The sequence below is a fragment of the Limulus polyphemus genome, unplaced genomic scaffold (assembly GCF_000517525.1).
Source record: "Limulus polyphemus unplaced genomic scaffold, Limulus_polyphemus-2.1.2 Scaffold863, whole genome shotgun sequence".
Classification (NCBI taxonomy): Eukaryota; Metazoa; Arthropoda; class Merostomata; order Xiphosura; family Limulidae; genus Limulus; species Limulus polyphemus.
Window position 1 is genome coordinate 177,610 of NW_013666473.1, and position 18,131 is coordinate 195,740.

At 32.8% G+C, this 18,131-nt stretch overlaps 1 protein-coding gene and 1 long non-coding RNA gene across 10 annotated transcripts in view; one reads left to right on the forward strand and one right to left on the reverse strand.

Annotated features, from left to right (window-relative positions):
- The window catches only part of LOC106460917 (serine/threonine kinase SAD-1-like), a 109,572-nt gene extending 105,596 nt beyond the window's left edge, over positions 1-3,976 (reverse strand). For all 7 annotated transcript variants that reach the window (XR_002610884.1, XR_002610883.1, XM_022387726.1 and 4 more), the window contains exon 1: positions 3,737-3,976. The gene's annotated coding sequence lies outside the window, so the exon portion shown is untranslated. The remainder of the gene's footprint in view (positions 1-3,736) is intronic.
- An 85-nt stretch (positions 3,977-4,061) lies between these two features.
- The window catches only part of LOC111086120, a 32,308-nt gene continuing 18,238 nt past the window's right edge, over positions 4,062-18,131 (forward strand). For all 3 annotated transcript variants that reach the window (XR_002610886.1, XR_002610888.1, XR_002610887.1), the window contains exon 1: positions 4,062-4,194. This is a non-coding gene — a long non-coding RNA (uncharacterized LOC111086120). The remainder of the gene's footprint in view (positions 4,195-18,131) is intronic.

Below are 18,131 nucleotides of genomic sequence, written 5' to 3' on the forward strand. Positions count from 1 at the left end.
CCTACAACACCACCAAACTGTATGTAATGTTTTGATAATTGTGTAAAAAAGATTTAATTAAACAATATGACTGTAGCCAAATTAAAACTACATTATTATTCTTGGACTTTCCTTTTGGGTGTAAGATAAAATTATTACTTTCTTAATATTAAAAACATCATGCTTTTGAGTAATAATGAAATAGAATGTTACTGTTGTCGAATTTTGGAATCAAGTGAAATCACAGTGAATTAATCACACATATTCAGCGTTGTCGCGTTGAATAACAAAAAAAAATATAAGCAAATTTTCTTTTAAAAGTATTAGGATTTCAAATTATGTTTAATAATCACAGTTCTTTATAACACTTATTAATGTTTATATTTCTGAAGCTTATTGTTTACGTGATATTGTTGTCTACAGGGGTTAATAAAGTCGGCTAATATTTAAATAAACATCCATACATTTATGAAAAAAAACACGTACTTAATCATTAAATACACTTACAATTTCTCGTGGAATAACTAAAGACGTAGCTGCATATGCCATCAGCTTTCACGCTACGAAAGTACGTGGTACTTCAATCATATTAATAGAGTTTTTATTGCAAAATTACGGCGTTGCGTAAGATAAACGTATTAACAGGGGGCGTCACTCGTCGAATAGAGCAAAACCACTATTTCACAGTAGAAAGTGTGATTACGAAACTTATAGAAAATCAATTTTTGAATCAATACTTAAATATCTAATTAAATACTTAATGGTTAAGTCTAACAACGGGTAATACTTGGGAACCTTATCCATTTATAAGACAAATGTCGAGAAATCGAACAACTTTCAGTGCTTCATACTCACCGTAAGTATCACATAAAAAACAATCTGTGATTACGTAAGCATTGTACTTTAGACCGAGTTAAGATGAACCAAACTTTAAGAGATTTACGCGTATTTTAACAACAACAACAAACCTAAAAGTATCTGTTATTTTCTATTCTCTGAGAGATTAAGGTCATTTCATTATATCACTTCAGTCGTACAGAATTCATACAGAGTATGAGAACATTTAGGCTTAGCTTTATTATTATTACACTCGGTACTAAGTGCAAGTATGATTGATGTATTGTATGTTTTTCGTGGAAACAATTTTTGTGCTGATAACCTTATTACATATTGTAAGGATCTTGAAAACAGCTCAAAATGAGTTCAACTGCAGTACAGTATAAATTTATAATGTACTTAAGAATGAAAACAAATTTATTCATATGCTGATGTGTGGCAGAAGCTTAATTTGGTATCTTGATTTTACTTAGGTGTTGTATTATCAGTAGTATTAGTTTTGAATATGAAGTAGTGAAAGCTGAGAGAAAAAAGTCATAATAAGTTGAAAACTACTTAAGTTCCAGAATAAAAAAGGTTACTTATAACAGTTTGTTCTTCTCACTACTCAGACAGAACACTGTACTTTGAAAAAGACATAAGACGAAACGTCAATAATATCTATTCTAGAGTTTAAGTTATTTTCAAGGTATCATTATTTCATCATACATTTAAACGTTTCAAAGTGCATTTCTGATAAGTTTTCTCTTTTTTTATTTATTTAGATATGTTTCATCAGGTTGAGTTTACGAAGCTCGTTAACTGTTTTATAATATCAACATCACAGATATATAATGGTCACATCACAGATATCCAGTGATTAGCTATGGGCGTAAACAAATAACATTATCTTAACCTTTTCGCTACCAATAAAGCATGTATGTCACACAAAAGTATTTTTTTAAATCGGTAACGAGTGGGTCAGCTTTTTTAAAAACAGCCTTTGAAAAAAGAAACAAATTGCATGGTTCGAAACTGCATGCACACCGATTTTATAAATAAATAAGAAAATAACATATCTCTAAGAAATTAATATTACCTTCTGATCAAAGCAAGCTGCTTAGATAGATTAGAATTAAAAATTAACCCAATAATGAGTATCATTAATTGAATATACTGTTATTATAAGAATTAGAAAGCATTGTTTCCTCATTTGGATACTCTTGCTGTTAGCGATATTTTCGGTCGTAATCCCAATAATATTTCATGAGGTTTAGGCCTAAATACTAAGTTAACAATGGACAAAAAAATAAAACAAACTTTTTACCCAATTTGTATAATTTTATAAACACTAAATCGATATTTGTGAATGTTTTATTTCTTTACACCCCATAAGCAACCGTATTTGAAAATTAACTCCAGTTTCCCGATATGTTTTGAAAACAAGAAAAAACAAAAAACACTATAGAATCATCGTTTCAGCCCCTTGCTACCAACATAATCACTCCAAAGTTCTTTTCATTCTGTGTCACAGTGAAAATTTTTCTCAAACATTGATCACTTAAACTCAAAACACTTCATAAGGTATTCCGAAAAAAAAATAGTTATAAAGCAATGAACTGACACGAAGAATAATTCTTTTCCAGTTTAAGTGTTCAAAATTCAAGAGCTTTCTTCATAAAACATTTTGATCATATATAATAGTATGTATATTTTTAACAAATTTTATGTCTACATCGCCTCGAATAAGTTGATGAAATTTATGAAAGATGGTGAAATTTTAAACCATAGCAAGTGACTTGATTTAGTTACGGCCACCATGTTTATGTTTTAGCCTTTTCTTAATATAAAATTTAATACATTATTTCGGAGCAATTTCAGTTTGACGTATTGATGTCTTTTTAACATAAAACGGAAAATGTCATGCTTCAGAACGTTTTAGATCTCATTTTTAATCCATTAAATATCGAAAAAGCCAGACAATGGTTATGTTTCCTTAAAATCGGATTAACCCGACAAACTAATGCTACCAGTCTGCCTCAACTGGTAGCTGTACCAGGAGTCCATAGTGATGGCTGAGTAGTACTCTGTAAATACATGGAGCTCAAGCAATGAGTTTCGTTTTGTCTTTCATTATAATATAATGAAAACATCAATATCATGATAAAATACTCCAGGTTCTTCAACATCACCGAGTTTCAACAAATTCCTTAGAAAATTACTAAGTTTTATAAAGCTCCTGATGAACTTAAACCATTTTTATTAGGTTTATTATAATTTTACAAAAAAAAAAAACTTTCTGAGTAAATAAAAATATTCAAAATACCGACTAGTTAAATTATATTTTAAATCATTTAAAAGCTTATTTGAATCGACATGAATATTAACTAGGGATTCTGTAGCCCGGTATGGTAGTAAAATCAGAACCATTTTTATGTTTATTTAGATATTCGTATTAAAAAAAGAAAAAGTCCACTAAATATCAATAATTAATTGTTTTACCAGTAGATGGCATTTTAAGTTAAAATAATTAAAAATGCAGTTCGCATTCGTGTAAATTTCAAGCACGCGTCGATAAACAGAGCTCTCTCTTTACAGATCATTGACATTTATTTTAACTTAAAATGCCTCAAACTGTAAATTTCAATCAAAGACAATTTTTTAAATGTGTAATAAGTGTTGGAATATAAGGAAAGGAAAATGAATAAAGTTCAAAACCTCGCCAGAAAAGTTGACAAAACCAATTTTTTTAAGCATATCAAACAAACAATTTGTAATTTAAATACATGAAGGAGTTCGCAATAATAATTAATTATTAGTATGTTATTACAATAGTTATTTATATAAACGAGTAAAAACAGCCATTTAAGGAAGTCGACTTTCAAAGCCATAGACACTTTCAATCGGGTGCTCTGTGAAAAACATGGGTGAAAAGGCCTACCTGTTTGCCCCTTGCCTAATGTCTTTTCTAGCCTGTAGGGCCCTACGTACTGGAAATGATGGGACTCAGTAGCCCCTGAGCCTTCACGTGTGGCTGACATTGTACCACCACTTAACAAAAAAATCACCAACTTTCTAAAAAATCGTCAGTTTTCGAGGGCTTATCCACAATAATTTCCATTACTCCGCCATCACAGATACGAGCTGCCCTGCCAGACAAGCAGTTGGTTGATCCGGGTACTTCCACGCCGAGTGCGCGTGGTTGAAGGCGGAATTTTATTCAACAACGCAAGGGCTCGACATCGATCGATAGTTCTCTGCACCAAGAAGCTTGATCGGTGCTTGCCACCACCGTTCAGTTTTAGAGGTCGCTGTGTAGCAAGAATGGACCCTATTTTAAGCTAGTTAGGCCTACAAGGAAGAATAATAATTATCGAACTTCTTGATCAACTGCGCCATGTACGTGGGTAGATAGTTTGTATACTATAGCAGAATATGATTAGGAATATATGATGGTTCATAGTACTAGACTAAAAATATTATTACGAGAATATATGGATTTATGGTTAAAGTAATGAATTATGATGTTTTTTTGTTTCTCTCTTCTTGTTAACGCTCAAATTACTGAGTTTGCGTACTGTTATTGTTAAATATCTGTGGGATCTGCATATTGAACCATAATGAGTAATTTCATGGTTTCACCTGTCACTACATTTAATATAAACAGGAAGGAGCTAGTCTAAAGAAAATCGGTGAAAACACCCACTTTCCGTATGTATAAGTACCCCGGTGGCTCAGCTATAAATTTGTGGGCATATGACACAAAAAATCGGGTTTCGATACTTACGATAAGCAGAACAGAGATAGCCCATTGTACAGCTTTATGCTTAACGAAAACAAATTACCAAAATACATAGGAAACCGCAGGGTAATGACTGAGATTAAGTACAGTACTGATGGTATTTTTGCTTAAATTTTATTTATTTTTACTTGCATGATTCAGTAACCAGCAATTTGATACATATATATTTTGGAACAATGTGTGTAAAAAATCCGATGGGGTCCATATCTAAAACCTCTGTATTTATTCGTTAATTTTTTTCTCGATGCTTATCGCTGTTTTGCAAATGAATGATCAAAATGGCCTGGAATTTTTACGTAGACCATTAATTAATACGTAACAACTTCTATGCCATGATAAGAAAACAAACCGTCAGCGCTTACTTTAACACAACAATATCGAGTAGTTGTATACTAAAATATTGAGTTGGCGTGCAATACAAGCTGTTATAATCACTTTATGTACGTTTCAGTTAGCCATAATGCATGATTAAATTATCACTCATAAATGTTTTATTCTATTATTCAATAGATAGAAGAATGGTTGAAAGCTTTTGTAAAAAAATGTAAGAAAAGTTTCTAATTTTTCTAGTATTATGCTTATATAATTTAATGGATATTTTTTCGAGAAATATTTTGGAAAGTTTATTTTCACTTCAGCTGATTTCAGAGACTGGTATTAAACCAATGTTAGTAAAGGTTGATGTGTTTAGCAGAAATGGCACCAACTTATGGTTGGTTTAAACTAGCAATAGCTAAGCAGTTTTTTTTTTTTTTCAGATCACATCATTTTGTTGTGTGCTACGTAAATTAAATCGTTTGAGAACAAAGCACAAATATTTGATTCCATTGGCGTGAAAATCTTCTCTTTGGCTGAAAATGTTGTAATCTGAAATAAAACTATGCAAAATCAAACTGTATATATATATATCCATGCGATTTCCACGTGTTATTAAAGACACCAAACTGTTTGGATGAACTCCTTCAATATTTTTTAATTTTCTTCATATAAATATAATTGAAAACAGAGTTACTCTCATTCACTCAAAGTACTGACTCATGTTTCGAGTAAAATTAATCATTTTCTAAAAGAATATATATATATATATTTCTGTCATTTGATATGATTCTTCATTATCAGCCGCTTCTGTACAATACAAGAGGAAAAATATACGACACGCTCGTTCACTTCTCGGGTTTTTCTTTAAACAGAAAGACCAGACCTCGAAAATACTTTATAAAGTAACAAGTATATTTAAAAAAAAAGAACAATTTTCTCCAGTTGAGCTTGAATTCTTAAACTCGTAACATTTAAGCATAAAATTACTTCTGATATTGAAGAAAACCATCCTCTTTTATTGTAAAGGACTACCAAAAGCTTACACCTTATAATCACCAGTATTACGTATAACTGTAAAATTGGTGTTGTGTAACAACAATATTAGATATAACAGGAGAAACAGGTAATAAGTAAGTACTGTTATTTATTGTAAGAAGGGGGAAAAGCATCGTAACAATGGTTAAATACGTTATATTAAAAACGATTTTGAATATGTAAGTATGTCACGTGATACCCACAGTCGATACAAATTCACGGTGGAACTTCATGTATAAGAGCTACATTTTGACATTTTTTGGCGTTTCATAAGTAGCGTGACACTACCGAAAATTGATTGTTTTTTGGGAAGGGTATGTAATAACCCTTTCTGACCCAAAATAGTCATACGCTCGGATCATAAAGGTGTGTTCAGATCGGGAATTCCTAATTTTCAAGATGGGGACATTCCTTGTACTTACTGGTGTTAAAAAATAAAATAATATGGATTAACTTGGACACCAGGACCATCTACAAAGAGACCTGCAACAAGTCGTACCCCAGCCATGATAAGCAAAGTACGACGTCTTGTAATAGGTGAGAATCCATGGACACAGGGGTCATTGGCAAAAACCGCTCATGTGTCACAGGAAAAAGTTAGAAACATAATCCAGAAGGATCTCTGTCAGTAAAAGCGACACACGTCATGTGTACACAAGCTGTTTCCACGATATATCCATTCAACCGTTGAATACATCAAAGTAGCTGGAGAATAAAATGGGCATTCGTGCTATTCCTTAAAAAAATTACAAGCCAAGTCGTTGGATGCAGAGCTTATGAATTTCTGTGTGGACATTTGAAACGAGCGCTTGGAAACCGTCTATCTCATACACGAGATGGACTATGGAATGCAAGCAGGGAGGAATGGTGTGCGTTTGACATGGCAGCCTAACGACGTAGCCTTTTACAATAGAAACTATGCTGCAGGGCTACTGTAAAGATGGACTGTAATAACGTGATGAGGTTTCAAAATCGTTTTAATATATCGTACCCAAACCTTGTGCAACAATAACTGTTGAAATCAGAAAACTCAACAACAAAGGATCAAATATAGGAACAGTCATATTTAATGACAGTTCAGTTTAACATTCGTATTACCCTTTTTTATTATGCCGTTCATTACCGGTGAGGTCTACGTGTTTTACCATAATGAGTAATTGTATGTTCTTGACTGTTGCATCAATCAATGTAAAGATTTGAGCAAAATGTTGAGTGAAACCACTCATATTATATATGTAAAATACATACCTGGACCACAGCAGTAATTAGTGGGATTAATTGCAATATTGATGGGATTTTTGTGTGATTCATGTTATTAGAGAGTCTGTAAAATTGGTCCACAAACAGTATGGGACATAGTTTTGAAGAATGTGTTTAAAAAGCCGATATGAAGCCTATCGGTAATCTAGGACTAAAGAGTAGATTGTACAAATGTATTTTTTTCCAATATTAAAAAAAAGATCTATGAAGTAAGTGTGGTGTTCAAAATGCCCATCCTTTAAAACTACAGTAATGTAAGAATAATGTCTAAAATATTTCCCATCCCCGAAAGATACACGAAAAAAATCGCGTGTTATTTTTGTAAGCCCACAATTTTTTGTGATTGAGATATTAATAAAACCAAAAAGAGACATATTAACACCTAGCCAAATAAGACCGATTCTTAACACAACGTGCTCTCAAATACCCTGCCCCCCAGTGGCACAGAGGTATGTCTGCGGACTTACCACGCTAGAATCCGGGATTCGATACCCGTGGTGGGCAGAGCACAGATAGTCCATTGTGTAGCTTTGTGCTTAATTAAAAACAAACAAACAAACAAACTCAAATACCCGTTAAGTTTTATTTACCACTAAGACCTTTCTTCTTTGTAACTGCAATGCGCCAGTCCACCGGTTGAAAAATATCAAATTATACTGTGCATGTTTTCCGAATTAGTTTAAATAAGGTAATACGCTTTGTTATATGTCCAACAGCATTTTAGCCATTGATTTTAGCGTAAAATGGAATATTTGAATTCACCAATAGAATTGCAAAAAAGTACAAAACATGGCAACACATGCGACTCTAGCTTAGTTGTACTCAAACATTTTGAAAGTCATTCATATTGTAGGTGTATACACATCACGTCACAGGTGGAATCCATATGATTAGAACATTTTGCTTGATGCATGAAGTTCGAAAATCTCAAGTCTTAATGAATATTTCGCCTGTAATCTCAGGCTAATATGGTCTAAAATGACACATAAAATATTTCTGCGAGTGGCCAAAGGTTAAGGTAAATGTGCTGAGAGTATTCTGAGTGAACAGTAAGTTTCTAATTACCCTTATTATATATATATCAAAAGATCGTATACTAATATTCCCATAGTAAAATTTAGTATCATATTGTAGTTTCATTCTAAGACACACTGCTCATAGAAATAAAATACTTTACAGACATTTAAAAAGTCACAAATTTTATATTTGCGCTTGATCAACTTAAAATATAATTCACTTCAATAAATACGTCATGTATCCAACTAGTTTTTCGCTCATAATTTCAGAAGTTGTAAATAAAATATTGTTATAAGCTATTTTAAAGTAGTAATTTACAAATTAGCTAGAGGGCGCATCACGTTAAGATCAAATCCTAGAATATTCAGAAATATTAAAGAACGAGATATCCAGAACAAGGATTAAATTATAAATACAGGTGAGCCGGTCAACTGGATAAATAAGCTTGCAGTGAGACAGTAAAGCATTAATAAAACAGAGAATTGTTTTCTATTTGGTATAGTGAATCAATCAGTTTATTAACGTATTTTGAGTTATTTGTACAAGGAAGTTGATTTTTTTAGTATAGTTTGGCTGTAAACATAAGCCTCGAACAAATTTTAAAATGTACAAGTCTGTAAATAAACTTTAACGAGGAAATAAAACTAATTTGTTATTTTTAAGTAGACGGAACTTTGAATTACTTTCACCAGATACTTTAAAAGAACTCGCTAACAAAAGAACAGGGTTACAACAATATTAAGGTACTTTATCACATCCAACGAATGCTTTAACGAACTGTTTGTAGCAACGAATAAACCTTCTTAGACCACCAGTAAGGATAAAGAGAAAAGTAACAATAATACAGTATTAATAACCTTAGATAATCTTTGGATACCCAAGTTTGTGATTATGTAACCGGTTTTATTTATAATAATGATACTTCTCTAAATTTATTCATGACACAGACTTTGCTCGATTTATTCTTGAATACTTTTTTTACTAATTTTTCGCAAAGCTCTCGAGGACTATCTACAGATAGCTGTTCCTAGTTTTGAACTAATGAATTAAAGAGAAGGTAACTAATCAGCAGTACCCACCGCCAACTCGTGGGCTACTCTTACCTGATCGAATATTTGAATATGACCAATATTATAGTGCACACGCGGCCCTGAAGTACGGAGCAGGTCTTTGGGCAATGGGATGCGAACCATTAACCTTTAGATTCACAGTGAGCACCCTAACAACTAGGGCACGCAGGTCTTCAAGCTGCCCTATACCTTCCATTAACTCCACTAACTCTGACGCTTCCATATATTTCAGGGCAAAATGCCTGATCGTGTCGATAAGGTGTATTGATTCTCTTTAAATAAAGTTCATATTATATTTCAGCTAGAGAAGTTTCTAACCTTGAAGTGGAAAAAAAGAGGACTTATAAACGTTTCGTTACAAAATGATCTCAGTATATAGTACAAAATTTGAGGGCGATATTCTTTTCGTTTGTTTTACCTTTCTGATTTTGTATTTCAATTAAATCCTACCGTTGACATTAGTTGCTAGCATCACAAGTACATGATAATAAATGCCATCATTGTTTCACGATAAAACCTGAATAAATTAATCGTTTTCTAAACTGGAATGTACCACGAAACATATTACTAAAATTATACAGCTTAATTCGTCTTCAAAGCATCAGTAAACAACAAAACAATGCTATTACTAAAATCTCTCAACTAAAGTTACATCGGTTGAACACCTCATTGTTGTGAGAAGCATTATTACTTTTATAATCAAAAAAGTAATTGAATATTCCATCATTGTAAGAAATATAGTAATAATAACTTTATTAATGGCAATAAACTGTAAGAAATATAGTAATAATAACTTTATTACTGGCAATAAAACTATAAGAAATATAATAATAATAACTTTATTACTGGCAATAAAACTATACGAAATATAGTAATAATAGCTTTATTACTGGGAATAAAACTATAACAAATATAGTAATAATAACTTTATTACTGACAAAAAACACCGTAAGAAATATAATAATAATAACTTTATTAATGGCAATAAACTGTAAGAAATATAGTAATAATAACTTTATTACTGACAAAAAAGCTATAAGAAATATAATAATAATAACTTTATTACTGGCAAAACAACTGTAAGAAATATAGTAATAATAATTTTTTTACTGGCAAAACAACTGTAAGAAGTATTGTAATAATAACTTTATTACTAACAAATAAACTGTAAGAAATATAGTAATAATAACTTTATTACTGGCAATAAAAGTATAAGAAATATAGTAATAATAACTTTATTACTTACCAGAAAACTGTAAGAAATATAGTAATAATAATTTTATTACTGTCAATAAAACTGTAAGAAATATAGTAATAATAACTATTACTGTCAATAAAACTATAAGAAATATAGTAATAATAACTATTACTGACAAAAAAACTGAACTTTGGTTAGTTTGATTATGTGATTTATTAATTCACTAATACCATACAAGGTCTAAAAAGCCAAATTTTCATTCTGCTGCTTGGAAAAAAAATACATCTCAAAATAGAACTTTGCTTTCACAGGCGAATATGTAGTATTTTAACGTTTTCTTTCTTCTGAAATTGTTATTTGAGAAAACAAGCAATCAAACTGTTGATTTTACGAGTATAAAAAACACCTTTATTACATACTTAGTGTAGAGTCGTCACTTCACGAATCAGTAATACATTCCACCAAGAACTTTCGCAGAATTTGAATAGGAGTTTCCGTTAAAATCTTATTAAAATAACGAATTGCGAAAGAAGACTCACCCACATAAAAGGAAGAAAGGCGATGTCTATGTAATTTGACAAATAACATTCAAGCTTTAAGCCTATAGTATTTCTGACCCTCAGGGTTTAGTAATAAAGCACTTAATTATTTTGAAAAAAAGTTTATTTTTGTTTATGGACCACAGAACCAGACAACACAGGTAAATTGTCATATGAAACTTAATACGAAAGTTCTTAACTTGTTTAAAATAAATTACTCAATGAATGAAGATATCGTTTCAACATAGAAATATGACGGCAAAAAAGTCATATTTTTAGCTTGCTTCTACGCACAATAAGGGAATGCCAGTACATATGATGACTTCTTAACCATTTATCTTGAACTTTATTCTGTATTCATAAAATATGTAATTTCGTTTGATTATGAGTGGGGGCGATAGTAAACATACCAGATTTGGGGTCATTTGTTTTTATAAGGTGAACTGCAATTTTTAAGGAAAAAATCAAACATTATCCATGGCCATAAGAACAGACGCAGTTCATTCGAATGAGCTCACACACCTCTCCATACATGTATCACAGCAGTGTAAAACAACGTATAGCACGTTTCGGAATCTACAACGACATGCTACGTTACCTAGGTAACACTTCCATAAGACACGTGCAGTATTGGTTTGACACACGACGCAGATTTATGGTATTTCAATACTGCTGATAAATGTGGGCCGTTTCTTCGTATTGTTCTGGCTACATAGCCTTAGGACACTTTCCTTTATGCATTTATTACTAAGACAAGCCTTTCACACTTACTAGTCACCACATATGTGATAAATAGATCGCGTACAGACGATCTTCTAAAGCTTCAAATGTCTTTCACCTAGCAGCGACACCAACACGTTGTTATATTTATCATACTCATTTCAAAAGCTACCTATGAAGACGGTGATATTCTGCTTAGTGGAAAACTTATCTTTCACGTCTATTCTTGAGAAAAAAATACACGACTTTGTCTATAAATTAACTTTTCTTCACATTTTTAATACTCTGGATGAATTATCACACCTCACACCTGGCTAAACTACTAGAGACGTCTCTGTCTCTACATAACCAACTGTGGTAATTAAGAAGCTCAAATGACTAGAAATATCATCGCCGCAATATTATTGACTGTAGGGAGGAAATTCAAATAGCTAGAGATGTTTTCGCCGCAACATCATTGACTGTAGGGAGGAAATTCAAATAGCTAGAAATATCATCGCCGCAATATTATTGACTGTAGGGAGGAAATTCAAATAGCTAGAGATGTTTCCGCCGCAAAATCATTGACTTTAGGGAGGAAATTCAAATAGCTAGAGATGTTTCTGCCGCAAAATCATTGACTGTAGGGAGGAAATTCAAATAGCTAGAGATGTTTTCGCCGCAATATTATTGACTGTGGTAGGGAGGAAACTCAATGGTTAGAGAAGTCTTCAGGCAACATTATTGACTGTGGTAGAGAGGAAACTAAAATTTCTGGGAGAGTCTTTGCCCTTAGATTACTGACTTTAGTTTATTTAATAAGCAAGTGAACAAAGAGAAAGATGAAATCACTTTTCCGAGTGCATACAGATGTCTAGCGATTTTAATAAGTAGGCTATTTACCAAGGAGAAAACTAATTATGTTTAGTATGGTATGACTTATTGTTAAACAATATGGCTAAAACTGAACAATTTTCACTGTATTTAGATGCGAGCCCAGCCTCATGTTGATTTCTACAAGTTAAAGTGGATAAAAAAAAGAGAGGAATAATGAAACGTTAATACCAAGATTCTTAATCTTATAATACTGACTACTGTGATGATTCCTACATTAGATCCAACAAAAGGAATATTTTCTAAGATATTTCATTATTATACACTTGGAATAATTAAAACGTTAATATTAGGATTCTTGCTCTCATAATACTCATAACTATACTGATTCTTACTTCATACTCCACAGTAGATGCAATAAAAGGAGTATTTTATGTGATGTTCCATTATCATATACTTGGAATAATTAAAACGTTAATATTAGGATTCTCATATTACTAGCAACTGTACTGATGACCATTGAAAATACCTATACACAGTATATGTACCAAAAAGAGAATCTTATGTTAATCTGTAACGAATCATTTAGTCTACTCTAGGGATAAATGAAAAGTTAATGTCAGGATCCATATTACTGACAACTGTGCAGATATGCACTGAAAACATCACAGAAGTATTATTTTATGTGGATTTGTAACGAATCTTTTATTCTACATTACAAATAATTTAAACGTGCTTTTGGGATATCTAAAGCAAATGTGTAAGTATTGTTTATTTTGTGTGCGCAGCCAAACTTGAATTGTATTTTTAATCTCATAATACCGGCAACTGTGGTAATTTTCACTGAAAAACTCATATTTGATGTAACAAAAAAAAAAAACTTTATTATTTGTAATGAATTCTTTCTTCTACAATAGGAATAAATGAAACGCTAATATCAGGATTCATATTACTGACAACTGTGCAGATATGCACTGAAAACATCACAGAAGAATTATTTTATGCGGATTTAGAACGAATCCTTTCTTCTACAATAGGAATAAATGAAACGCTAAAACTGGGATTCTTAATTTCATTAGTTTCCCCAGTAGCACAGCGGCAAGTCTGTAGACTTAAAACGCTAAAAACCGAGTTTCCATACCCGTGATGAGCACAGCACAGATAGCCCATTGTGCAGCTCTGTGCTTAACAACAAACAAGCAAAGGTACTCTCATTATTGTGAGAACTGTATTGATATTGAGTGACAAATCCACAGTAGATGCAACAACAAAAAAGTATTTTATGTGAATCTACATGTGTACCAAGAACTTTGTAAGACAAGCAAGGTTATAAGTACTGAAAAGCATGTAATACATCACACATTAACTTATGGAGCTATATTTTATTTGTGTATATAATACAATACTATTCCCGAAGTTGGTCTCAGTTTGTTGTAGAGCAGAGTATAATGTTGTTTTAAAACTGTTCATTCGGAGTAGCCCCCCAGTGGCACAGCGGTATGTCTGCGGACTTACAACGCTAGAATCCGGGTTTCGATACCCGTGGTGGGCAGAGCATAGATAGCCCTTGTGTAGCTTTGTGCATAATTAAAAACAAACAAACATTCGGATTACATAAATCCTTGCATTGAACTGTCACGGGTAGATTTAGTGCTCTCAATTAAATGTTTACGTTAAAGAACAAATCCAACCCTAATTCATAACCAATACTCTAAGATTTTCTTTTGGTCGACCAATGGTCTAGGTTCACCCAATACTCCAGAGGCTCTATATTTTAGAGTCTAATATTTGTATTTTTTTTTCCATTTCCTGAAAACCAATATATTCTGTAACGAATGAAGATATGATTGTATTACAAAGTTAATGCTTCTCTTTCAGTAACACTTTAGTAATGTCACAAACTATGTTTTTTTTTTATTTCTAGATAAAAACATGTCCCAAATTAATACAAATAAAAACATAAAAGATAGTTACCTAAACTTGAACTACAAGTGAAACTGTAACCGGCTCCGCAAATCTTAGGTATTTCATAAATTTATAAACAATGCAATGATGCTAAGAATACAATAAAATATATATCATAACTAGCAAATGCCCGTTGTAACAATTCAACGTTATTTTGTTTTTAAACAGTAATGAGCAAATATAAAATGTGCAGTCGACCAATCCTTTGGATCAGAGCGCATATGCAATATGATTGTCTAGTGGAGCCGTTTACAATAATCTTTTCTCATTCCATGTGTTATTTCAATAAGGAAAATTGCATTTGTTTTTAACCAAGGGAGACTGACTGCAATGCACTGTTGGCAAAAATGTTTGCGTTTCGATGCAATTGATGCATCCAGCATAATAGAGCGCTCAGGCTTGCTAAGTTAACCTCAGTGATTTTTTACGCTGCATGCTACCGTTCCTTGTCATTTACTGAGCGCAAGAAAAGACCGCTACCGAAGTGAACACTGTTTGATAGTTGTAATTTCTATAAGAAGTGTCAAAGGGGGGACATTCAATTCAATTAAATCAATTTATTCGACATGGCACAATAAAATCACGCATGTATAAAATACGGACACGAAATTAAAAAAACAACAAAAAAACACGTTCCTCTCTTTATGCTATTTTTCCGTTCATGTTCCTATCTTCGAAATATTTCTTTTAATCAGTCGACGGAGGAAGTCCTGTTTTTTAGTGAAATTCAAAGAGAAACATTTTTATTCTTGAGCATTTCTTTTTCTCAAATTGACCGTTCAGCACATACTAAGACTAACGGATCGATGTTGATGATACAAAATTTTAGAAATTGCAAAAAAAAAAAAAAAAAAAAAACCTGTAATGTACTCTTGAAAACAACTATTTTGATATATATAATTTTTTCTACGATTAACTGTTCAGGAGATACAAAGCGTGACAGACAAAGAGACATTTTACTGTTATATATGTAGATGCTCAAAACAAATTCAATCATAACACAAATATTTGATGAAGGGAGTTAGTTCGTTAGGAAGAAATAAATTATTTATATTGAGCAAGTGGACAGAGCTGAATATTAAGCCACATTTCCTTGTTTATACAGGTGACTAGCTAATTTTATTTGTTTATTTGTTGAATTTTCGCCCAAAACTACTCGAGGTCTATCTGCGCTAGCGGTCCCTAATTTTGACTAGAGGCAGCTAGTCACCACCACTTACCACCAACTCTTGGGCTACTCTTTTACTAGCGAATAATAGAACTGACTGCCACATTATAACGTGCCGCAGCAGAGAAGGTGAGCATGTTCGGCGACGGGTTGCGATCCATATATATCGAATCGGGTACCCTAACTACTTACCTGCGAGAATAAGTAATTACCATCAGTTTGATATCCATAATGTTCAGAACTGGAAACACCGAAACAAACAAGCTCATTGGCTGTCGATTCTCGTTGGTGGATTGTCTGTAACAAAGTTGGGCAGAGGAGTACAAACCTCAGTATCGGAGACTGATGAATGCGCCATTATTATGAGTGTGAGCAAAAATAAAGTTGATTATTTCATATAAATCTAAAGAGTGTTTGAGTCATTAAAATAAACAACAGAAACACTGTAAATGGAGATGACATCGTATTATACCTGCTGATAAACAGCGACAAATGACGGAAACACTCAAAAATCAAATATACATCAAATAAAAACCACATACATTTCACATATATATATTAATGGAAATGTTGGTTGTCACGTGTTATTTGTGAAAATAACTTTCAGGATGATATACTTGAATCTTTGTTAATATTCCTCACATAGCCAAAATCAGCGAAAAAACGGGTTCGTACTAATTATAATACTGCGATATTATCTGGTACCATCTGTAGACCGAATGGTAATGTCCAGGGTAAGAAACATACGTTTCATATACGCTACATCTTCCATAGTCTGTGAATGTCATCAAAGACAGGAAGACACATAGCACACACGTTACATTTCGTGGTATAACTATACATAAACTTATCGAGTACTGTCGATACGCTGCTTATCAGTCTTAGTAATACTCTCGGGAACCCATAGGCAGTTATTTGTTGGATAGGTTAAGGAAGGTTTACAACACCTTTAAGATTTCTCTGTATTGGCACTGTTCCCACGGTTTTGTTTCGAAAACAAAAATAGTAAAACTATTCAAGACTTCATTGTCTTTATCTTACGTCTGGCTGATGTAGGTCTAACAATGAAGTCCATAAATATTAATTGACGAAGAGTTGGTATGCGTCATACCATCTCTGAGCATGCATCCTTCTTCTTTGCTTATCTTTTACGATTTCAAAATTAATTATGTGAGACTTTATTGAGGACTCCGTTGTCTTTGGCTTGCACTACTTTATACCTTGAATGATAATATTACTACGCCACCATTCTGCTTAATGAATGCATTACAAACTCATAGGTTCAAATCATGGTTACATATGCAAATTAGCTTTTACAGAGGTGTAAGAAGCAAATTAAAAGGGGGTAAGGACTAAGCGAAGAGAGGGAATTTGCCTCACAGGCGCATTCATTACAGCCGGTGTTCAGGGTTTGCATTAGGGTCTTGGAATAATTTTTGTACGTTCTTCTGGTATGTTCAAGCTGAGGGTCTGAAGTGCCCACCGTAGAGATACCGTTCAGGTCTATCTTTTAGATCGTTCTATAAAATTCTTTTGTCATGGTTTCTCCAGGCATGTAATTATATATTTTAATAGATGGTTTCTGTGGTTTGACCCTGAAACTGCAGGGGCAGAAAGACACCTTCTCTCCCTATTTTGAAATTTGTAGGGGCGCCTCCTCCCACAGTCCCCCCAATGATTAATATAGAAGGTTCAGAGTATTAGGCTGATGTTCGTCTGCCAATAAAATGTTTTGCACCTAACTTTCGCCAGTTTTGTAAATTGCGTGTAAATCAACTTGATTAAACTCGATTCTGGTAGCTCTACTGTTTGGATCAACTATTTTTTCCTCACTAAGGGCATCGAGTAATTATGCGCAATGTTGACTGAAATTTTATTATAATTCAGTGTCAATAGGTAAATTTTGACTTTTGGCACTTTATTCGTTTCAATTTTGATATTTTAGCATTAATTAATAACCCTAGACTAGTAAAATTAATGAACAATAAAAATTAAGTTATTAAGTTTATTTTTGTCATTGAAAATCAGGTCTTAAGGTTAGTCGTTAGACCTGTAGTAAAATTCCTAACAGTCCATTCCCATTATAATCATATTAATTATATCTACTATATAAAGATGAAAAGCCGCCCGTCTGTCACACCGATATCTCGGCTGTTGCGGTACTGATCGACAAGCAACTTGCACGACACGACCTCGCTTTCTGCCGCGACAAGTTTGTTTTTATAAACTTCTTCCAGTCATATATATATATATATAATGGACGATGCGCTACATTGGGCATATAATTAGATTTGAGTGTGTGTATTTTCTTATAGCAACGCCACATCGGGCTATCTGCTGTGTCCACCGACTTGAGAATAGGTTGTTAGAGATCGTGATGAGTAATAAAATCGAATCGGGTACATACGCGCCCTACACTTGGTATTGCTGG